Genomic DNA, 6,164 nt, shown 5'->3' with positions numbered 1-6,164 from the left:
CTCCCAGGCTTTGCCATTTCCTGAAGAGACAGAAAGGGGGCAGAGGAGCCCCCTTTCCCCACACAGGCGTGCACACACCCCCCAAGGAGCCCCCAGGCAGAAGAGGAGAAATGCTCTTTGACCACACTAGGGTGTATCTGGGTGGAAGAGAGGAAGGGGTCTGAGAACTGGGGTGAATGGTGTCAGGAGGAGTCAGGAGCCCCCAAGATGGGGTCCTATGGGACTCAGCCCTGCTCCGACCTCCATGCATGATTTCACAGGCTTCTTCACCTGCCCATGGATTCATACCCTAGATCACCTCTCAAGGGCTAACTCTAATCCCTCTGCTGAAATGCAAGCCCCTTCTTTCTTTCTTAGAATTTGACCAGATAGAGAAAGGCAGCTTCTTCTCTTCCCTGGAATTCTGGCAGGTTCTTAGTGCCATCACTCAGTCTCTCCTTCCCTGATTCATCTCCATTCCTTTCATCTTTCCTCATAGGCTTTTTTGGTTTCAGTCCCTCCAGTTTGGTCATATCTCTCTGTCCTGGGCCCTTTCCAGGTTTCCTACATCACTCTGAGGTTGTGGAGTGCTTTAAACAGGGCCTGAGCAGGCTGGCAATGACCTCACATGGCCACTATGCACAGTTGCTATCTATAGCCTTATAGGATCATCCTCCTCTTCCTCCGGCCAGCTAAGTCACAGTCATCTTGGGGTCTACTCTGACCCTAGGGCCTTCTCTGCCAGTCCAGACCACAGCCCACCCCAGCACTCTGAGCTGTTCTAGCTGCTGAGCGGGATGCCTTATTCTTCAAACCATCCAAGTACACAGTGGAAGTAAGTCTTGGGTCCCAGAAGATATCCCTTCTCGGACCTTCAGTGTTTTTACAGCCCCTGTCCTTCATCCATCTATCTTCTCACACCTGTCCAGATAGCCAGCCAACGGCCTAAATTCCATTTGACCCCACAGAGATATGGGTAAGGGGGTTGGGGATTTGGGGAGCAGCTGTGGGACCACTGCCTGGGGTCAAATTAGATCTATCACTCTTGAGCCCTTCTATTGGATCTATCACTCACTTCGCCCTTCTGGGCTTCAGTTTACTCATCTGTAAAGTGGGGATAATAGTTACTTCCCAGTGTTGTGAAGATTAGAAGTAGATTTTATATGGCAGGTGTCCAGAATACCATGCCCAACATAACTACCAGTTATGGAGCACCTACTGTATATGAGGCATGGTTTTCTGGACACCCACCATATAAAACCACCATATCTCCAATCCTTACAACATCAGAAGTAACCATTATCTTCATTTTGCAGTTATGGATATTAGACTCAGAGAGGTTAAGGAAGTTCTCTAAGGTTGCATAGCAAGTAAAAAACAAAGTCTGGGTTGAACCTTAAGTTGTAATCTCCTAGAAACCCAGCTCATTTCTCTGTGTCTCTAAGGCTTTGCCTCAGATTGACTTGGCAAGCTCAGCTCTAGGCCCTTCCTTTTTTTTTTTTTAAACTCAGCCCTATCCAGCGATCTCCACTGAAAAGTCCCTTGTCTCATAGGGGGCAAGTCCTTCCCAAACTTCCACCCTGCCCCTTTCCCCAACCCCACTGCCCTCCAGAAAGGGGACTGGTTTTGGAGGGGGCAGTTTTTAGGGAGTCAGGCCCCATCAGCAGACGAAGTCTGGCCTCCATCCCATTGGACCTGGGGACCCTGAAGATATACCATCTAGGGAATAAAGAGGCCGGTGGGGGTCACTCTGCTCGGTGCCAACCTCATGCCAGCCAGGCACTGGGGCTCCCCTGCCAGATGGAGAGGATCCCCTAAATGCACCCTGGCCCCAGACTGCCCCCAGCTGGCCTGGGAGCTGGCCTCAGGCAGAAGCAGGCACCATTCTGTCCAGAGCTGCCTGAAGTAGTGGGACTGGGGGCTGGGCTGGATCCTAGGGTCCAAGGTCAGCTGCTGGGGATTCCCACTGCCGCAGCTCTCAGGCCCCAGAGCCACCCAGAGATGTCTCAGATCCAGCCCCCTCCCCAGCTTTAAAGATCCTGAGAGACAATTTGTTGAGAACAGAGCACTGGAGTTTTTTCTCTGTACTCAAAGCAGTCAGAACCCCACCCCCAACTGTCCCAAGGAGCCGCCCTGATGCCCCTTCCCCATCCAGCCTCGAAGAGATGGGCCAGGCTCTCTCTCGGCCCTTCTCCAGGCTCCCCAGCCACCCTGGGGAACCAGAATAGACCACTGACCACCTGCCCTGGGAGCCGGGAGGGGCCACAGCTGGTGCTGCCAATCAGGCAAGGGGGGGTGTTGGAAGGAGGGGGGGCGCTGGGACTGTGAGGGTGCTCCTCTGTTTTGTGCAAGGAGCTCTCCACCAACACCCTACAAGCAACAATGCCTCCCACTTCCCAGCCCCAAGGCTTGGAGTGCCAGATACCCTCTCAGGAGGGGCTTCAGACTGTCTCCACGCCCAGCTTCTTCCCCTTCTCCCTCCTCTCCAGGCCATTCCTCCTACCCCACCCCCAACTGTCAGGTCTCACTCCATGGTCTCTCCACCCCAACCCTCTGGTCTCTAGGTCTCTGCCCCCACCCCTCCCCCAGCTCCCGCTGAGTGAGGATGCCCTTGCTTGGTGACCCCACATTCCAGTTACCCGGGTCAGAAGGGCTTCCTGCCTGGTGTGGGATCCCTGCCCCCACCCTTAGCTCCCAGCAGCCTCTTCGGGCCTTGGCCAGCTGCTGGCCCTTTGCAGTCCCCTTCTCAGACACCTCCCCCAGCCCCAGGCCCAATTTAGCTCCTTTAATCTTCCCTGTAATCCAATCCAACCATTTCCTAAGCACACACTGCACTTCCCCAATGCCAGTCCCTGGAGAGGGGTGGGGGAGGGTGGCCTCAGCTCTACCCCACACAGGAGCACCCCCACTCCATCTAGGCACCCCTGCAGTGCTGCTCTTCTTCCCACCTCCAAGAGGCCCCCTGGGAAGCTCCAGCCTCTGCCATCTGGCCTCCTCACAGCACTGCCAGCCTCAGACTAGCCTGACTCCTCACCTCACTTTCCCACCTCTAGGCCTTTGTTAATGCTCTCCCCTCTGCCTGGAACACCCTCACTCGCCTCATGCATTTCTTCCCAAGGAACCCTTAGCCCTCCCCTCTCCAGGCCAGCTCCAGCCCATTTCCCAAATCTCAGATTACAGGCTCTGGGACCAGACTGCCTGGGTCCCTAATCCCAGCTCTGCCTCTTACTGACCTTGGCCAGATTGCTTCCCTCTCTGAGGCTTTTCTTTCCTCATCTGTAAATGGGGATCATAACAGTGCATACCACAGAGGGTGGCTCGGAGGATTAATTGAGTTACTCTATGTAAACAAAGTGTTCAGAACAGTTCTGGGTAGATTGTAAGTGCTATTTAAGCATTAAATGAAAATTATCTTTTTCTGCCTTATATTCCAATGACCATTTCCTTCAAGACACCCGTGAACTGTGAAACACTCCATTTATTTAATAACATCATTTCAGGGGGAAAAACATTACTGTATGAAATGTACAAATTGTAAGCCATCTTCCAATTTCGTGTATGTGCAAATGGTTCGGTAACAATATTTGTGTTGAGAACATATTCTTCTCTATGCTTCTGCTCTGCCAGTCCCCTTTGCTGCTACGTGTGCATTCATTTTTGTTTAAAGTAACCTCTACACCCAAAGTGGGGCTTGAGCTCACAACCCCAAGAGCAAGAATCTGGGGTCGCATGCACTACTCTTAGGGCCAGCCGGGCACCCCTGTGCATTTGTTGATGACGGTCAGGTCACAGGGCTTGGATTCAAGTTCTTACTCCCAAATGATACTTAGCTGATCCAACTTAATTCTTTTGCTTCATTAAGCCTTGATTTTTCCTACACAGCCAAGATGACTCACAATTGTAGTGAGTATTAAATGAGATAAGATATATTTTGAGGTGTTAACACTGTATTGGATATTCAATACAAAAGAACTGTCATTCATTATTGGGATGATTTAAAAAATCATCTCGCTGAAGACCGGAGAAGAGCTGGTATTTCAGGATCGAAGTGCCCTCCAGTGGCCATAAGGGAAAACTGCAGGCTTCCTCATGAGCTTGGTGCACTCTTCCTTTGCTGTCCCAGGAATGAACTCAGCCCCCACCCCCACCCCCCAGCCAGGCTTATCCAACCCTTCTGGAATTCGTCACATTATCTTTCCTTTTACAGAGGCTTTAAGGGGCTTTAAAGAAGTACTTAATAGGATAAGAGACCAGGGACAGAGCTTTAGCCCAGGAAGGGCTATAGCCTGGACATAACGCTATGCTGTCTCTCAAAACTTGTGGGCCCAGAGCCCTGTGGCAGAAAGGTAGGATGGTGGAATGCTGTGCGCTGGGCATCAGTTCTCCTCTGACCTGGACACTGGTATCCGGCCCGTGAGAAACCTTTCCTGCTGCCCCCATCTAGAAATCCAGCACAGACCGAGTATAGCCCATTCCAGGTATCTGCTTCTATGCTTTGACAGATTTGTCACTTATTCACTTATGCACCCTTCCTCCCTCCCTCCCTCCCTCCCTCCATCCTTCAGTATTTACTGAACACTGACTGTGTACCAAGCTTCCCGTCCTAGGTGCTGGGGTTAAAAAGATCAATCCAGCACAGACACAAACACAGCCCCCAAGAGTTGTTCACAATGTCCCAGACACCACATGCAGAGTTAATCCTTCCATTTGAGTGTTTACAGCTTCTCTGTTTGGCTGAGTGGGAGAGCAGAGGCAGGAACAGCCGATCCAGGCTGCCTGGTTTCCCCTGATGAAATATGTGCCTAATGGAAGCTTTGTCTGGCCAGGTTTGGGGGCTGACTTCCCCCTCCTGAGCCACACAGCTCCTCTGAGAACTCCTCTCCATCTCAAACATTGACCAAACCCCCAGCTCCACCTGCCTCAGTGTCCCTGATCTCCCCTCCCTTCCCCCCCCACTGCCCTCTGCCCAGGGCCCAAATTCCCCGTGCTGGGAATCAGGGAGGGGTGATGGGGGCCGCCCTTGCAATGGGTGGCCTGAATAGGGATTTTACTTACCTGATACTTAGCATCCAAACCCAGATCACTGGCCACATGTGGCCAACTCTGCATTGTCCAGGATTGAGAGAAAAGAGCCTTATTCTAGAGTTAATGCATGGGAGGGTGACTGGAAGCACCCAAGGTTCATCTTTTGGGAGGATGACAAGAGGGGAGGAAGCGCCAGGGTGATGTGTGCATTGTTCCTGGGACTCTGTCACCTCCCTGAGCTGTCATCCTCCCTCCTTCCCTTTGTGATCAAACTTCTCAAATGTCTTCCCATCCCTTCCCACCCCCTTGCTTGCTCCTAATCATTCCAATTCCTCAGAATTCTCACCAGCCACCTTAGCACAGGTTACTGGTTGACTGCTGGGTCCCCTCCACTCCTAAACCAGCCTAATAGAAATGAATGAGAGCCACACATGTATCGTTTTAAATGTTCTAACAGCTATATTTTTATTTTTTAATATTTATTTATTTATTTTCAACGAAAGAGAGAGGAAGGGGAAGAGTCCCAAGCAAGCTCCATGCTGTCAGTGTGGAGCCGGATGTGGGGCTTGATCTCACGACCGCAAGATCATGACCTGAGCCAATATCAAGAGTCAGATGCTCACCCAACTGAGCCATCCAGGCGCTCCTCTTTTACCTTTTAAAATGTGGGTGCGATGGGGTGCTTGGTGGCTCAGTCATTTGAGTATCTGATCTTGATATTGGCTCAGGTCATGATCTCGAGGTCGTGAGATCAAGCCCCACATCTGGCACCACACTGACAGCATGGAGCCTGCTTAGGACTCTCTCTCTCTCCCTCTCTCTCTGCCCTTTCCCCTGCTTGCACTCTCTCTGTCAAACAGACATTAAAAATATTTTTTCATTTTTTTCATTTTGTTTATATTAGAGAGAGAGAGATAATCCCAAGCAGAACCCCAAGCAAGCATGGGTGTGGGTGTTGGGGCGGGGGGATGTGGGGGCGGGGGGATGGGGTTGTGAGGGCGGGGGTGTGGGGAGGTGGGGGCGTAGGGGTGGGAGTTGGGGGGTGGGGCCAAGAGCGGCTGCCCCCAGGGCTCTGCGCCCCACCCCACCCCTGCCCTCATTTCAGCAGCACCCGGGGTTCTCAGGCACGCGCGGGTTTGCGAACCCTGCGTCTGCTTGAT

Source organism: Hyaena hyaena, unplaced genomic scaffold (genome assembly GCF_003009895.1).
Source record: "Hyaena hyaena isolate Hyena2069 unplaced genomic scaffold, ASM300989v1 scaffold_650, whole genome shotgun sequence".
Taxonomy (NCBI): Eukaryota; Metazoa; Chordata; class Mammalia; order Carnivora; family Hyaenidae; genus Hyaena; species Hyaena hyaena.
This window is presented reverse-complemented; position numbering follows the sequence as displayed.